General features: G+C 30.6%; 1 long non-coding RNA gene across 7 annotated transcripts in view; it reads left to right on the forward strand.

Annotated features, from left to right (window-relative positions):
• The window catches only part of LOC135689451 (uncharacterized), a 293,016-nt gene that overhangs the window by 228,198 nt on the left and 46,189 nt on the right, over positions 1–18,629 (forward strand). The window contains exons 1-3 of one of the 7 annotated variants that reach the window (XR_016145332.1): positions 9,328–9,390; positions 10,397–10,457; positions 13,924–13,984. The exons of 3 other annotated variants lie outside the window; for them this stretch is intronic. This is a non-coding gene — a long non-coding RNA (uncharacterized LOC135689451). Of the gene's footprint in view, positions 1–9,327; positions 9,391–10,394; positions 10,458–13,923; positions 13,985–18,629 lie in introns of those variants that run through there. 3 more of the 7 variants (XR_016145335.1, XR_016145331.1, XR_016145334.1) reach the window with 3 other exon arrangements.

Genomic DNA, 18,629 nt, shown 5'->3' on the forward strand with positions numbered 1-18,629 from the left:
GTCTGAAACATTCTATGTATCTTATAGATATCACTTGATTTTATAGATATTATGATCTTATAGATACTTGATCTTGATCTATCACTTTATCTGATAGGCACTACTTTCCAGATATCACTTGAAGGTTGAGCGAAATGTCATGAAAACATGTCAGAAAGGTATTTTCTTATCATTCTTGGTTGTTACTAGTAGAAAGATTTTTTTGAAAATTTTCCAATTTTTTGAACTTTTTTGCAGGTCCGGGGTCATGAAATTTTTCAAAAATGACTAAGTCCTCATTTCCAGTATTTCAGCCAAATATTCACCAAAACTACCCGAAATGGTGTTTGTAACGTAAATTAAGACTTTCTCGGTTGTTTCGAGGAAAAAAAAAATTTGGAAAAATTTTAAATTTTTTGAATTTTTTTGCAGGTCCGGGGTCAAGAAATTTTTCAAAAATGACTAAGTCCTCATTTCCAGTATTTGAGCCAAAAATACACCAAAACTACCCGAAATGGTGTTCGTAACGTAAATTAAGACTTTCTTGGTTGTTTCGAGGAAAAAAAAAATTTTGAAAAATTTTCAATTTTTTGAACTTTTTTGCAGGTCCGGGCTGATGAAATTTTTCAAAAATGACAAAGTCCTCATTTCCAGTATTTGAGCCAAAAATGCACCAAAACTACCCGAAATGTTGTTCGTAACGTAAATTAAGACTTTCTCGGTTGTTTCGAGGAAAAAAAAAATTATGAAAAATTTTATATTTTTTGAATTTTTTTGCAGGTCCGGGGTCATGAAATTTTTCAAAAATGACTAAGTTCTCATTTCCAGTATTTGAGCCAAAATTACACCAAAACTACCCGAACTGGTGTTCGTAACGTAAATTAAGACTTTTTTCGTTGTTTCGAGGAAAAAAAAATTTTGAAAAATTTTCAATTTTTTGAACTTTTTTGCAGGTCCGGGGTCATGAAATTTTTCAAAAATGACTAAGTCCTCATTTCCAGTATTTGAGCCAAAAATACACCAAAACTACCCGAAATGGTGTTCGTATCGTAAATTAAGACTTTCTTGGTTGTTTCGAGGAAAAAAAAAATTTTGAAAAATTTTCAATTTTTTGAACTTTTTTACAGGTCCGGGCTCATGAAATTTTTCAAAAATGACAAAGTCCTCATTTCCAGTATTTGAGCCAAAAATTCACCAAAACTACCCGAAATGTTGTTCGTAACGTAAATTAAGACTCTCTCGGTTAATTCGAGGAAAAAAAAAATTTTGAAAAATTTTCAATTTTTTGAACTTTTTTGCAGGTCCGGGCTCATGAAATTTTTCAAAAATGACAAAGTCCTCATTTCCAGTATTTGAGCCAAAAATTCACCAAAATTACCCGAAATGGTGTTCGTAACGTAAATTAAAACTTTCTCGGTTGTTTCGAGGAAAAAAAAAATTTTGAAAAATTTTAAATTTTTTGAATTTTTTGCAGGTCCGGGGTCATGAAATTTTTCAAAAATGACTAAGTTCTCATTTCCAGTATTTGAGCCAAAATTACACCAAAACTACCCGAAATGGTGTTCGTAACGAAAACTAAGACTTTCTCGGTTGTTTCGAAGAAAAAAAAATTTCGAAAAATTTTCAATTTTTTGAACTTTTTTCCAGGTCCGGGGTCATGAAATTTTTCAAAAATGACTAAGTTCTCATTTTCCTGTATTTGAGCCAAAAATACACCAAAACTATCGGAAATGGTGTTCGAAACGTAAATTAAGACTTTCTTGGTTGTTTCGAGGAAAAAAGATTTTGAAAAATTTTCAATTTTTTGAACTTTTTTGCAGGTCCGGGCTCATGAAATTTTTCAAAAATGACAAAGTCCTCATTTCCAGTATTTGAGCCAAAATTACACCAAAACTACCCGAACTGGTGTTCGTAACGTAAATTAAGACTTTCTTCGTTGTTTCGAGGAAAAAAAAAATTTTGAAAAATTTTCAATTTTTTGAACTTTTTTGCAGGTCCGGGGTCATGAAATTTTTCAAAAATGACTAAGTCCTCATTTCCAGTATTTGAGCCAAAAATTCACCAAAACTACCCGAAATGGTGTTCCTAACGTAAATTAAGACTTTCTCGGTTGTTTCGAGGAAAAAAAAAATTTTGAAAAATTTTAAATTTTTTGAATTTTTTTTGCAGGTCCGGGGTCATGAAATTTTTCAAAAATGACTAAGTTCTCATTTCCAGTATTTGAGCCAAAATGACACCAAAACTACCCGAACTGGTGTTCGTAACGTAAATTAAGACTTTTTTCGTTGTTTCGAGGAAAAAAAAAGTTTTGAAAAATTTTCAATTTTTTGAACTTTTTTGCAGGTCCGGGGTCATGAAATTTTTCAAAAATGACTAAGTCCTCATTTCCAGTATTTGAGCCAAAATTACACCAAAACTAACCGAACTGGTGTTCGTAACGTAAAATAAGACTTTCTTCGTTGTTTCGAGGAAAAAAAAATTTTGAAAAATTTTCAATTTTTTGAACTTTTTTGCAGGTCCGGGGTCATGAAATTTTTCAAAAATGACTAAGTCCTCAGTTCCAGTATTTGAGCCAAAAATACACCAAAACTACCCGAAATGGTGTTCGTAACGTAAATTAAGACTTTCTTGGTTGTTTCGAGGAAAAAAAAAATTTTGAAAAATTTTCAATTTTTTGAACTCTTTTGCAGGTCCGGGCTCATGAAATTTTTCAAAAATGACAAAGTCCTCATTTCCAGTATTTGAGCCAAAAATTCACCAAAACTACCCGAAATGTTGTTCGTAACGTAAATTAAGACTTTCTTGGTTGTTTCGAGGAAAAAAAAAATTTTGAAAAATTTTCAATTTTTTGAACTTTTTTGCAGGTCCTGGGTCATGAAATTTTTCAAAAATGACAAAGTCCTCATTTCCAGTATTTGAGCCAAAAATACACCAAAACTACCCGAAATGGTGTTCGTAACGTAAATTAAGACTTTTTTGGTTGTTTCGAGGAAAAAAAAAATTTTGAAAAATTTTCAATTTTTTGAACTCTTTTGCAGGTCCGGGCTCATGAAATTTTTCAAAAATGACAAAGTTCTCATTTCCAGTATTTGAGCCAAAAATTCACCAAAACTACCCGAAATGTTGTTCGTAACGTAAATTAAGACTTTCTTGGTTGTTTCGAGGAAAAAAAAAATTTTGAAAAATTTTCAATTTTTTGAACTTTTTTGCAGGTCCTGGGTCATGAAATTTTTCAAAAATGACAAAGTCCTCATTTCCAGTATTTGAGCCAAAAATTCACCAAAACTACCCGAAATGGTGTTCGTAACGTAAATTAAGACTTTTTTCGTTGTTTCGAGGAAAAAAAAAATTTTGAAAAATTTTCAATTTTTTGAACTTTTTTGCACGTCCGGGGTCATGAAATTTTTCAAAAATGACTAAGTCCTCATTTCCAGTATTTGAGCCAAAATTACACCAAAACTACCCGAACTGGTGTTCGTAACGTAAATTAAGACTTTCTTCGTTGTTTCGAGGAAAAAAAAATTTTGAAAAATTTTCAATTTTTTGAACTTTTTTGCAGGTCCGGGGTCATGAAATTTTTCAAAAATGACTAAGTCCTCAGTTCCAGTATTTGAGCCAAAAATACACCAAAACTACCCGAAATGGTGTTCGTAACGTAAATTAAGACTTTTTTGGTTGTTTCGAGGAAAAAAAAAATTTTGAAAAATTTTCAATTTTTTGAACTCTTTTGCAGGTCCGGGCTCATGAAATTTTTCAAAAATGACAAAGTCCTCATTTCCAGTATTTGAGCCAAAAATTCACCAAAACTACCCGAAATGTTGTTCGTAACGTAAATTAAGACTTTCTTGGTTGTTTCGAGGAAAAAAAAAATTTTGAAAAATTTTCAATTTTTTGAACTTTTTTGCAGGTCCTGGGTCATGAAATTTTTCAAAAATGACAAAGTCCTCATTTCCAGTATTTGAGCCAAAAATTCACCAAAACTACCCGAAATGGTGTTCGTAACGTAAATTAAGACTTTCTCGGTTGTTTCAAGGAAAAAAAATTTTGAAAAATTTTCAATTTTTTGAACTTTTTTGCAGGTCCGGGGTCATGAAATTTTTCAAAAATGACTAAGTCCTCATTTCCAGTATTTGAGCCAAAAATACACCAAAACTACGCGAAATGGTGTTCGTAACGTAAATTAAGACTTTCTCGGTTGTTTCGAGGAAAAAAAAAATTATGAAAAATTTTAAATTTTTTGAATTTTTTTGCAGGTCCGGGGTCATGAAATTTTTCAAAAATGACTAAGTCCTCATTTCCAGTATTTGAGCCAAAAATACACCAAAACTACCCGAAATGGTGTTCGTAACGTAAATTAAGACTTTCTTGGTTGTTTCGAGGAAAAAAAAAATTTTGAAAAATTTTCAATTTTTTGAACTTTTTTACAGGTCCGGGCTCATGAAATTTTTCAAAAATGACAAAGTCCTCATTTCCAGTATTTGAGCCAAAAATTCACCAAAACTACCCGAAATGTTGTTCGTAACGTAAATTAAGACTTTCTCGGTTAATTCGAGGAAAAAAAAAATTTTGAAAAATTTTCAATTTTTTGAACTTTTTTGCAGGTCCGGGCTCATGAAATTTTTCAAAAATGACAAAGTCCTCATTTCCAGTATTTGAGCCAAAAATTCACCAAAATTACCCGAAATGGTGTTCGTAACGTAAATTAAAACTTTCTCGGTTGTTTCGAGGAAAAAAAAAATTTTGAAAAATTTTAAATTTTTTGAATTTTTTTGCAGGTCTGGGGTCATGAAATTTTTCAAAAATGACTAAGTTCTCATTTCCAGTATTTGAGCCAAAAATACACCAAAACTACCCGAAATGGTGTTCGTAACGAAAACTAAGACTTTCTCGGTTGTTTCGAAGAAAAAAAAATTTCCAAAAATTTTCAATTTTTTGAACTTTTTTGCAGGTCCGGGGTCATGAAATTTTTCAAAAATGACTAAGTTCTCATTTTCCTGTATTTGAGCCAAAAATACACCAAAACTATCGGAAATGGTGTTCGAAACGTAAATTAAGACTTTCTTGGTTGTTTCGAGGAAAAAAGATTTTGAAAAATTTTCAATTTTTTGAACTTTTTTGCAGGTCCGGGCTCATGAAATTTTTCAAAAATGACAAAGTCCTCATTTCCAGTATTTGAGCCAAAAATTCACCAAAACTACCCGAATTGTTGTTCGTAACGTAAATTAAGACTTTCTCGGTTGTTTCGAGAAAAAAAAAAATTTTGAAAAATTTTAAATTTTTTGAATTTTTTTACAGGTCCAGGGTCATGAAATTTTTCAAAAATGACTAAGTTCTCCTATCCAGTATTTGAGCCAAATTTACACCAAAACTACCCGAACTGGTGTTCGTAACGTAAATTAAGACTTTCTTCGTTGTTTCGAGGAAAAAAAAAATTTTGAAAAATTTTCAATTTTTTGAACTTTTTTGCAGGTCCGGGGTCATGAAATTTTTCAAAAATGACTAAGTCCTCATTTCCAGTATTTGAGCCAAAAATTCACCAAAACTACCCGAAATGGTGTTCCTAACGTAAATTAAGACTTTCTTCGTTGTTTCGAGGAAAAAAAAATTTTGAAAAATTTTCAATTTTTTGAACTTTTTTGCAGGTCCGGGGTCATGAAATTTTTCAAAAATGACTAAGTCCTCAGTTCCAGTATTTGAGCCAAAAATACACCAAAACTACCCGAAATGGTGTTCGTAACGTAAATTAAGACTTTCTTGGTTGTTTCGAGGAAAAAAAAAATTTTGAAAAATTTTCAATTTTTTGAACTCTTTTGCAGGTCCGGGCTCATGAAATTTTTCAAAAATGACAAAGTCCTCATTTCCAGTATTTGAGCCAAAAATTCACCAAAACTACCCGAAATGTTGTTCGTAACGTAAATTAAGACTTTCTTGGTTGTTTCGAGGAAAAAAAAAATTTTGAAAAATTTTCAATTTTTTGAACTTTTTTGCAGGTCCTGGGTCATGAAATTTTTCAAAAATGACAAAGTCCTCATTTCCAGTATTTGAGCCAAAAATTCACCAAAACTACCCGAAATGGTGTTCGTAACGTAAATTAAGACTTTCTCGGTTGTTTCGAGGAAAAAAAAATTTTGAAAATTTTTCAATTTTTTGAACTTTTTTGCAGGTCCGGGGTCATGAAATTTTTCAAAAATGACTAAGTCCTCATTTCCAGTATTTGAGCCAAAAATACACCAAAACTACCCGAAATGGTGTTCGTAACGTAAATTAAGACTTTCTTGGTTGTTTCGAGGAAAAAAAAAATTTTGAAAAATTTTCAATTTTTTGAACTTTTTTACAGGTCCGGGCTCATGAAATTTTTCAAAAATGACAAAGTCCTCATTTCCAGTATTTGAGCCAAAAATTCACCAAAACTACCCGAAATGTTGTTCGTAACGTAAATTAAGACTTTCTCGTTTAATTCGAGGAAAAAAAAAATTTTGAAAAATTTTCAATTTTTTGAATTTTTTTGCAGGTCCGGGGTCATGAAATTTTTCAAAAATGACTAAGTTCTCATTTCCAGTATTTGAGCCAAAATTACACCAAAACTACCCGAAATGGTGTTCGTAACGAAAACTAAGACTTTCTCGGTTGTTTCGAAGAAAAAAAAATTTCGAAAAATTTTCAATTTTTTGAACTTTTTTGCAGGTCCGGGGTCATGAAATTTTTCAAAAATGACTAAGTTCTCATTTTCCTGTATTTGAGCCAAAAATACACCAAAACTATCGGAAATGGTGTTCGAAACTTAAATTAAGACTTTCTTGGTTGTTTCGAGGAAAAAAGATTTTGAAAAATTTTCAATTTTTTGAACTTTTTTGCAGGTCCGGGCTCATGAAATTTTTCAAAAATGACAAAGTCCTCATTTCCAGTATTTGAGCCAAAAATTCACCAAAACTACCCGAAATGTTGTTCGTAACGTAAATTAAGACTTTCTCGGTTGTTTCGAGGAAAAAAAAAATTTTGAAAAATTTTAAATTTTTTGAATTTTTTTACAGGTCCAGGGTCATGAAATTTTTCAAAAATGACTAAGTTCTCATTTCCAGTATTTGAGCCAAAATTACACCAAAACTACCCGAACTGGTGTTCGTAACGTAAATTAAGACTTTCTTCGTTGTTTCGAGGAAAAAAAAAATTTTGAAAAATTTTCAATTTTTTGAACTTTTTTGCAGGTCCGGCGTCATGAAATTTTTCAAAAATGACTAAGTCCTCATTTCCAGTATATGAGCCAAAAATTCACCAAAACTACCCGAAATGGTGTTCGTAACGTAAATTAAGACTTTCTTGGTTGTTTCGAGGAAAAAAGATTTTGAAAAATTTTCAATTTTTTGAACTTTTTTGCAGGTCCGGGCTCATGAAATTTTTCAAATATGACAAAGTCCTCATTTCCAGTATTTGAGCCAAAAATTCACCAAAACTACCCAAAATGTTGTTCGTAACGTGAATTAAGACTTTCTCGGTTGTTTCGAGGAAAAAAAAAATTTTGAAAAATTTTAAATTTTTTGAATTTTTTTACAGGTCCAGGGTCATGAAATTTTTCAAAAATGACTAAGTTCTCATTTCCAGTATTTGAGCCAAAATTACACCAAAACTACCCGAACTGGTGTTCGTAACGTAAATTAAGACTTTCTTCGTTGTTTTGAGGAAAAAAAAAATTTTGAAAAATTTTCAATTTTTTGAACTTTTTTGCAGGTCCGGGGTCATGAAATTTTTCAAAAATGACTAAGTCCTCATTTCCAGTATATGAGCCAAAAATTCACCAAAACTACCCGAAATGGTGTTCCTAACGTAAATTAAGACTTTCTCGGTTGTTTCGAGGAAAAAAAAAATTTTGAAAAATTTTAAATTTTTTGAATTTTTTTTGCAGATCCGGGGTCATGAAATTTTTCAAAAATGACTAAGTTCTCATTTCCAGTATTTAAGCCAAAATTACACCAAAACTACCCGAAATGGTGTTCGTAACGTAAATTAAGACTTTCTCGGTTGTTTCGAGGAAAAAAAAATTTTGAAAAATTTTCAATTTTTTGAACTTTTTTGCAGGTCCTAGGTCATGAAATTTTTCAAAAATGACTAAGTTCTCATTTCCAGTATTTGAGCCAAAAATACACCAAAACTATCCGAAATGGTGTTCGAAACGTAAATTAAGACCTTCTCAGTTGCTTCGAGGAAAAAAAAAATTTTGAAATATTTTCAATTTTTGGAACTTTTTTGCAGGTCCGGGGTCATGAAATTTTTCAAAAATGACTAAGTTCTCATTTTCCTGTATTTGAGCCAAAAATACACCAAAACTATCGGAAATGGTGTTCGAAACGTAAATTAAGACTTTCTTGGTTGTTTCGAGGAAAAAAGATTTTGAAAAATTTTCAAATCTTTTAGCTTTTTCAAACTTCAGTCTGAAACATTCTATCTATCTTATAGATATCATTTGATCTTATAGATATTATGACCTTATAGATACTTGATCTTGATCTATCACTTTATCTTATAGGTACTACTTTGCAGATATCACTTGAAGGTTGAGCCAAATGTCATGAAAACATGTCAGAAAGGTATTCTCTTATCATTCTTGGTTGTTACTAGTAGAAAGATTTTTTTTGAAAAATTTTCAATTTTTTGAACTTTTTTGCAGGTCCGGGGTCAGGAAATTTTTCAAAAATGACTAAGTTCTCATTTTCCTGTATTTGAGCCAAAAATACACCAAAACTATCGGAAATGGTGTTCGAAACGTAAATTAAGACTTTCTTGGTTGTTTCGAGGAAAAAAGATTTTGAAAAATTTTCAAATCTTTTAGCTTTTTCAAACTTCAGTCTGAAACATTCTATCTATCTTATAGATATCATTTGATCTTATAGATATTATGATATTATAGATACTTGATCTTGATCTATCACTTTATCTTATAGGTACTACTTTGCAGATATCACTTGAAGGTTGAGCCAAATGTCATGAAAACATGTCAGAAAGGTATTCTCTTATCATTTTTGGTTGTTACTAGTAGAAAGATTTTTTTTGAAAAATTTTCAATTTTTTGAACTTTTTTGCAGGTCCGGGGTCATGAAATTTTTCAAAAATGACTAAGTTCTCATTTCCAGTATTTGAGCCAAAAATACACCAAAACTATCTGAAATGGTGTTTGAAACGTAAATTAAGACTTTCTTGGTTGTTTCGAGGAAAAAAGATTTTGAAAAATTTTCAAATCTTTTAGCTTTTTCAAACTTTAGTCTGAAACATTCTATCTATCTTATAGATATCATTTGATCTTATAGATATTATGATCTTATAGATACTTGATCTTGATCTATCACTTTATCTTAGAGGTACTACTTTGCAGATATCACTTGAAGGTTGAGCCAAATGTCATGAAAACATGTCAGAAAGGTATTTTCTTATCATTCTTGGTTGTTACTAGTAGAAAGATTTTTTTTGAAAAATTTTCAATTTTTTGAACTTTTTTGCAGGTCCGGGGTCATGAAATTTTTCAAAAATGACTAAGTTCTCATTTCCAGTATTTGAGCCAAAAATACACCAAAACTACCCGAAATGGTGTTCGTAACGTAAATTAAGACTTTCTCGGTTGTTTCGAGGAAAAAAAAAATTTCGAAAAATTTTCAATTTTTTGAACTTTTTTGCAGGTCCGGGGTCATGAAATTTTTCAAAAATGACTAAGTCCTCATTTCCAGTATTTGAGCCAAAAATACACCAAAACTACCGGAAATGGTCTTCGTAACGTAAATTAAGACTTTCTTGGTTGTTTTGAGGAAAAAAAAATTTTGAAATATTTTCAATTTTTGGAACTTTTTTGCAGGTCCAGGGTCATGAAATTTTTCAAAAATGACTAAGTTCTCATTTCCAGTATTTGAGCCAAAAATACACCAAAACTATCCGAAATGGTGTTCGAAACGTAAATTAAGACTTTCTTGGTTGTTTTGAGGAAAAAAGATTTTGAAAAATTTTCAAATCTTTTAGCTTTTTCAAACTTTAGTCTGTAACATTCTATGTATGTTATAGATATCACTTGATTTTATAGCTATTATGATCTTATAGATACGTGATCTTGATCTATCACTTTATCTTATAGGTACTACTTTCCAGATATCACTTGAAGGTTGAGCCAAATGTCATGAAAACATGTCAAAAATGACTAAGTCCTCATTTCCAGTATATAAGACAAAAATACACAAAAACTGGCCGAAATGGTGTTCGTAACGTAAATTAAGACTTTCCTGGTTGTTTCGAGGAAAAAAGATTTTGAAAAATTTTCAATTTTTTTAGCTTTTTCAAAATTTAGTCTGAAACATTCAATGTATCTTATAGATATCACTTGATCTGATAGATATTATGATCTTATAGATACTTGGTCTTGATCTATCACTTTATCTTATAGGTACTACTTTCCAGATATCACTTGAAGGTTGAGCAAAATGTCATCAAAACATGTCAGAAAGGTATTTTCTTATCATTCTTGGTTGTTACTAGTAGAAAGTTTTTTTTGAAAAATTTTCAATTTTTTGAACTTTTTTGCAGGTCCGGGGTCATGAAATTTTTCAAAAATGACTAAGTCCTCATTTCCAGTATATGAGCCAAAAATTCACCAAAACTACCCGAAATGGTGTTCCTAACGTAAATTAAGACTTTCTTGGTTGTTTCGAGGAAAAAAAAAATTTTGAAAAATTTTAAATTTTTTGAATTTTTTTTGCATGTCCGCGGTCATGAAATTTTTCAAAAATGACTAAGTTCTCATTTCCAGTATTTGAGCCAAAATTACACCAAAACTACCCGAACTGGTGTTCGTAACGTAAATTAAGACTTTTTTTGTTGTTTCGAGGAAAAAAAAAATTTTGAAAAATTTTCAATTTTTTGAACTTTTTTGCAGGTCCGGGGTCATGAAATTTTTCAAAAATGACTAAGTCCTCATTTCCAGTATTTGAGTCAAAAATACACCAAAACTACCCGAAATGGTATTCGTAACGTAAATTAAGACTTTCTTGGTTGTTTCGAGGAAAAAAAAAATTTTGAAAAATTTTCAATTTTTTGAACTTTTTTGCAGGTCCGGGCTCATGAAATTTTTCAAAAATGACAAAGTCCTCATTTTCAGTATTTGAGCCAAAAATTCACCAAAACTACCCGAAATGGTGTTCGTAACGTAAATTAAGACTTTCTCGGTTGTTTCGAGGAAAAAAAAATTTTGAAAAATTTTCAATTTTTTGAACTTTTTTGCAGGTCCTAGGTCATGAAATTTTTCAAAAATGACTAAGTTCTCATTTCCAGTATTTGAGCCAAAAATACACCAAAACTATCCGAAATGGTGTTCGAAACGTAAATTAAGACCTTCTCAGTTGCTTCGAGGAAAAAAAAAATTTTGAAATATTTTCAATTTTTGGAACTTTTTTGCAGGTCCGGGGTCATGAAATTTTTCAAAAATGACTAAGTTCTCATTTTCCTGTATTTGAGCCAAAAATACACCAAAACTTTCGGAAATGGTGTTCGAAACGTAAATTAAGACTTTCTTGGTTGTTTCGAGGAAAAAAGATTTTGAAAAATTTTCAAATCTTTTAGCTTTTTCAAACTTCAGTCTGAAACATTCTATCTATCTTATAGATATCATTTGATCTTATAGATATTATGACCTTATAGATACTTGATCTTGATCTATCACTTTATCTTATAGGTACTACTTTGCAGATATCACTTGAAGGTTGAGCCAAATGTCATGAAAACATGTCAGAAAGGTATTCTCTTATCATTCTTGGTTGTTACTAGTAGAAAGATTTTTTTTGAAAAATTTTCAATTTTTTGAACTTTTTTGCAGGTCCGGGGTCAGGAAATTTTTCAAAAATGACTAAGTTCTCATTTTCCTGTATTTGAGCCAAAAATACACCAAAACTATCGGAAATGGTGTTCGAAACGTAAATTAAGACTTTCTTGGTTGTTTCGAGGAAAAAAGATTTTGAAAAATTTTCAAATCTTTTAGCTTTTTCAAACTTCAGTCTGAAACATTCTATCTATCTTATAGATATCATTTGATCTTATAGATATTATGATATTATAGATACTTGATCTTGATCTATCACTTTATCTTATAGGTACTACTTTGCAGATATCACTTGAAGGTTGAGCCAAATGTCATGAAAACATGTCAGAAAGGTATTCTCTTATCATTTTTGGTTGTTACTAGTAGAAAGATTTTTTTTGAAAAATTTTCAATTTTTTGAACTTTTTTGCAGGTCCGGGGTCATGAAATTTTTCAAAAATGACTAAGTTCTCATTTCCAGTATTTGAGCCAAAAATACACCAAAACTACCCGAAATGGTGTTCGTAACGTAAATTAAGACTTTCTCGGTTGTTTCGAGGAAAAAAAAAATTTCGAAAAATTTTCAATTTTTTGAACTTTTTTGCAGGTCCGGGGTCATGAAATTTTTCAAAAATGACTAAGTCCTCATTTCCAGTATTTGAGCCAAAAATACACCAAAACTACCGGAAATGGTCTTCGTAACGTAAATTAAGACTTTCTTGGTTGTTTTGAGGAAAAAAAAATTTTGAAATATTTTCAATTTTTGGAACTTTTTTGCAGGTCCAGGGTCATGAAATTTTTCAAAAATGACTAAGTTCTCATTTCCAGTATTTGAGCCAAAAATACACCAAAACTATCCGAAATGGTGTTCGAAACGTAAATTAAGACTTTCTTGGTTGTTTTGAGGAAAAAAGATTTTGAAAAATTTTCAAATCTTTTAGCTTTTTCAAACTTTAGTCTGAAACATTCTATGTATGTTATAGATATCACTTGATTTTATAGCTATTATGATCTTATAGATACGTGATCTTGATCTATCACTTTATCTTATAGGTACTACTTTGCAGATATCACTTGAAGGTTGAGCCAAATGTCATGAAAACATGTCAGAAAGGTATTCTCTTATCATTTTTGGTTGTTACTAGTAGAAAGATTTTTTTTGAAAAATTTTCAATTTTTTGAACTTTTTTGCAGGTCCGGGGTCATGAAATTTTTCAAAAATGACTAAGTTCTCATTTCCAGTATTTGAGCCAAAAATACACCAAAACTACCCGAAATGGTGTTCGTAACGTAAATTAAGACTTTCTCGGTTGTTTCGAGGAAAAAAAAAATTTCGAAAAATTTTCAATTTTTTGAACTTTTTTGCAGGTCCGGGGTCATGAAATTTTTCAAAAATGACTAAGTCCTCATTTCCAGTATTTGAGCCAAAAATACACCAAAACTACCGGAAATGGTCTTCGTAACGTAAATTAAGACTTTCTTGGTTGTTTTGAGGAAAAAAAAATTTTGAAATATTTTCAATTTTTGGAACTTTTTTGCAGGTCCAGGGTCATGAAATTTTTCAAAAATGACTAAGTTCTCATTTCCAGTATTTGAGCCAAAAATACACCAAAACTATCCGAAATGGTGTTCGAAACGTAAATTAAGACTTTCTTGGTTGTTTTGAGGAAAAAAGATTTTGAAAAATTTTCAAATCTTTTAGCTTTTTCAAACTTTAGTCTGAAACATTCTATGTATGTTATAGATATCACTTGATTTTATAGCTATTATGATCTTATAGATACGTGATCTTGATCTATCACTTTATCTTATAGGTACTACTTTCCAGATATCACTTGAAGGTTGAGCCAAATGTCATGAAAACATGTCAAAAATGACTAAGTCCTCATTTCCAGTATATAAGACAAAAATACACAAAAACTGGCCGAAATGGTGTTCGTAACGTAAATTAAGACTTTCCTGGTTGTTTCGAGGAAAAAAGATTTTGAAAAATTTTCAATTTTTTTAGCTTTTTCAAAATTTAGTCTGAAACATTCAATGTATCTTATAGATATCACTTGATCTGATAGATATTATGATCTTATAGATACTTGGTCTTGATCTATCACTTTATCTTATAGGTACTACTTTCCAGATATCACTTGAAGGTTGAGCAAAATGTCATCAAAACATGTCAGAAAGGTATTTTCTTATCATTCTTGGTTGTTACTAGTAGAAAGTTTTTTTTGAAAAATTTTCAATTTTTTGAACTTTTTTGCAGGTCCGGGGTCATGAAATTTTTCAAAAATGACTAAGTTCTCATTTCCAGTATTTGAGCCAAAACTACACCAAAACTACCCGAAATGGTGTTCGTAACGTAAATTAAGACTTTCTCGGTTGTTTCGAGGAAAAAAAAAATTTTGAAAAATTTTAAATTTTTTGAATTTTTTTGCAGGTCAGGGGTCATGAAATTTTTCAAAAATGACTAAGTTCTCATTTCCAGTATTTGAGCCAAAAATACACCAAAACTACCCGAAATGGTGTTCGTAACGTAAATTAAGACTTTCTCGGTTGTTTCGAGGAAAACAAAAATTTCGAAAAATTTTCAATTTTTTGAACTTTTTTGAAGGTCCGGGGTCATGAAATTTTTCAAAAATGACTAAGTCCTCATTTCCAGTATTTGAGCCAAAAATACACCAAAACTACCCGAACTGGTGTTCGTAACGTAAATTAAGACTTTCTTGGTTGTTTCGAGGAAAAAAAAAATTTTGAAAAATTTTCAATTTTTTGAACTTTTTTGCAGGTCCGGGGTCATGAAATTTTTCAAAAATGACTAAGTCCTCATTTCCAGTATTTGAGCCAAAAATACACCAAAACTACCGGAAATGGTGTTCCTAACGTAAATTAAGACTTTCTCGGTTGTTTCAAGGAAAAAAAAAATTTGAAAAATTCTCAAAATTTTGAACTTTTTTGCAGGCTCGGGGTCATGAAATTTTTCAAAAATGACTAAGTTCTCATTTCCAGTATTTGAGCCAAAAATACACCAAATCTACCCGAACTGGTGTTCATAACGTAAATTAAGACTTTCTTGGTTGTTTCGAGGAAAAAAAAAATTTAAAAAATTTTCAATTTTTTGAACTTTTTTGCAGGTCCGGGGTCATGAAATTTTTCAAAAATGACTAAATCCTCATTTCCAGTATTTGAGCCAAAAATACACCAAAACTACCCGAACTTGTGTTCGTAATGTAAATTAAGACTTTCTTGGTTGTTTCGAGGAAAAAGAAAATTTTTAATTATTTTCAATTTTTTGAACTTTTTTGCAGGTCCGGGGTCATGAAATTTTTCAAAAATGGCTAAGTCCTCATTTCCAGTATTTGAGCCAAAAATACACCAAAATTACCCGAAATGGTGTTCGTAATGTAAATTAAGACTTTCTTGGTTGTTTCGAGGAAAAAGAAAATTTTTAATTATTTTCAATTTTTTGAACTTTTTTGCAGGTCCGGGGTCATGAAATTTTTCAAAAATGACTAAGTCCTAATTTCCAGTATTTGAGCCAAAAATACACCAAAATTACCCGAAATGGTGTTCATAATGTAAATTAAGACTTTCTTGGTTGTTTCGAGGAAAAAGAAAATTTTTAATTATTTTCAATTTTTTGATCTTTTTTGCGGGTCCGGGGTCATGAAATTTTTCAAAAATGACTAAATCCTCATTTCCAGTATTTGAGCCAAAAATACACCAAAACTACCCGAACTTGTGTTCATAATGTAAATTAAGACTTTCTTGGTTGTTTCGAGGAAAAAGAAAATTTTTAATTATTTTCAATTTTTTGATCTTTTTTGCAGGTCCGGGGTCATGAAATTTTTCAAACATGACTAAGTCCTCATTTCCAGTATTTGAGCCAAAAATACACAAAAACTACGTGAAATGGTTTTCGTAATGTAAATTAAGACTTTCTTGGTTGTTTCAAGGAAAAAAAAAATTTGAAAAATTCTCAATTTGTTGAACTTTTTTGCAGGTCCGGGGTCATGAAATTTTTCAAAAATGACTGAGTCCTCATTTCTAGTATTTGAGCCAAAAATACACCAAAACTACCCGAAATGGTGTTCGTAATGTAAATTAAGACCTTCTCAGTTGTTTCGAGGAAAAAAAAAATTTTGAAAATTTTTCAAATTTTTGAACTTTATTGCAGGTCCGGTGTCATCAAATTTTTCAAAAATGACTAAGTTCTCATTTCCAGTATTTGAGCCAAAAATTCACCAAAACTACCTGAAATGGTGTTCGTAACGTAAATTAAGACTTTCTTGGTTGTTTCGAGGAAAAAAATAATTTTAAAGAATTTTCAATTTTTTGAACTTTTTTGCAAGTCCGGGGTCATGGAATTTTTCAAAAATGACTAAATCCTCATTTCCAGGATTTGAGCCAAAAATACATGAAAACTACCCGAAATGGTGTTCGTAACGTAAATTAAGACTTTCTTGGTTGTTTCGAGGAAAAGAAGAATTTTGAAAAATTTTCAATTTTTTGAACTTTTTTGCAGGTCCGGGGTCATGAAATTTTTCAAAAATGACTAAATCCTCATTTCCAGTATTTGAGCCAAAAATACACGAAAACTACCCGAAATGGTGTTCGTAACGTAAATTAAGACTTCCTTGGTTGTTTCGAGGAAAAGAAGAATTTTGAAAAATTTTCAATTTTTTCAACTCTTTTGCAGGTCCAGGGTAATTAAATTTTTCAAAAATGACTAAGTTCTCATTTCCAGTATTTGAGCCAAAAATACACCAAAACTACCCGAAATGGTGTTCGTAACGTAAATTAAGACTTTCTCGGTTGTTTCGAGGAAAGAAAAAATTTTGAAAAATTTTCAAATTTTTGAACTTTTTTGCAAGTCCGGGGTCATGAAATTTTTCAAAAATGACTAAATCCTCATTTCCAGTATTTGAGCCAAAAATACACCAAAACTACCCGAACTTGTGTTTGAAACGTAAATTAAGACTTTCTTGCTGTTTCGAGGAAAAAGAAAATTTTTAATTATTTTCAATTTTTTGAACTTTTTTGCAGGTCCGGGGTCATGAAATTTTTCAAAAATGGCTAAGTCCTCATTTCCAGTATTTGAGCCAAAAATACACCAAAACTACCTGAAATGGTGTTCGTAACGTAAATTAACACTTTCTTGAATGTTTCAAGGCAAAAAAAAATTTTGAAAAATTTTCAATTTTTTTAACTTTTTTGCAGGTCCGGGGTCATGAAATTTTTCAAAAATGACTAAATCCTCATTTCCAGTATTTGAGCCAAAAATACACCAAAACTACCCGAACTTGTGTTCGTAACGTAAATTAAGACTTTCTTGGTTGTTTCGAGGAAAAAGAAAATTTTTAATTATTTTCATTTTTTTGAACTTTTTTGCAGGTCCGGGGTGATGAAATTTTTCAAACATGACTAAGTCCTCATTTCCAGTATTTGAGCCAAAAATACACCAAAACTACCTGAAATGGTGTTCGTAACGTAAATTAAGACTTTCTTGGTTGTTTCGAGGAAAAAGAAAATTTTTAATTATTTTCATTTTTTTGAACTTTTTTGCAGGTCCGGGGTGATGAAATTTTTCAAACATGACTAAGTCCTCATTTCCAGTATTTGAGCCAAAAATACACCAAAACTACCTGAAATGGTGTTCGTAACGTAAATTAAGACTTTCTTGGTTGTTTCAAGGCAAAAAAAAATTTTGAAAAATTTTCAATTTTTTTAACTTTTTTGCAGGTCCGGGGTCATGAAATTTTTCAAAAATGACTAAATCCTCATTTCCAGTATTTGAGCCAAAAATACACCAAAACTACCCGAACTTGTGTTCGTAACGTAAATTAAGACTTTCTTGGTTGTTTCGAGGAAAAAGAAAATTTTTAATTATTTTCATTTTTTTGAACTTTTTTGCAGGTCCGGGGTGATGAAATTTTTCAAACATGACTAAGTCCTCATTTCTAGTATTTGAGCCAAAAATACACCAAAACTACCTGAAATGCTGTTCGTAATGTAAATTAAGACTTTCTTGGTTGTTTCAAGGAAAAAAAAATTTGAAAAATTCTCAATTCGTTGAACTTTCTTGCAGGTCCGGGGTCATGAAATTTTTCAAAAATGACTAAGTCCTCATTTCTAGTATTGGAGCCAAAAATACACCAAAACTATCCGAAATGGTGTTCGAAACGTAAATTAAGACTTTCTTGGTTGTTTCAAGGAAAAAAGATTTTGAAAAAATTTCAAATCTTTTAGTATTTTCAAACTTTAGTCTGAAACATTCTATGTACCTAATAGATATCACTTGATTTTATAGATATTATGATCTTATAGATACTTGATCTTGATCTATCACTTTATCTTATAGGTACTACTTTCCAGATATCACTTGAAGGTTGAGCCAAATGTCATGAAAACATGTCAGAAAGGTATTTTCTTATCATTCTTGGTTGTTACTAGCAGAAAGATTTTTTTTTAAAATTTTTCAATTTTTTAAACTTTTTGCATGTCCGCTGTCATGAAAATTTTCAAAAATGACTAAATCCTCATTTTCAGTATTTGAGCCAAAAATACACCAAAACTACCCGAAATGGTGTTTGTAACGTAAATTAAGACTTTCTCGGTTGTTTCGAGGAAAAAAAAAATTTTGAAAAATTTTCAATTTTTTGAACTTTTTTGCAGGTCCAGGGTCATGAAATTTTTCAAAAATGACTAAGTCCTCATTTCTAGTATTGGAGCCAAAAATACACCAAAACTATCCGAAATGGTGTTCGAAACGTAAATTAAGACTTTCTTGGTTGTTTCAAGGAAAAAAGATTTTGAAAAAATTTCAAATCTT

This window comes from Rhopilema esculentum, chromosome 5 (genome assembly GCF_057945365.1).
Source record: "Rhopilema esculentum isolate cy_ngs chromosome 5, ASM5794536v1, whole genome shotgun sequence".
Taxonomy (NCBI): Eukaryota; Metazoa; Cnidaria; class Scyphozoa; order Rhizostomeae; family Rhizostomatidae; genus Rhopilema; species Rhopilema esculentum.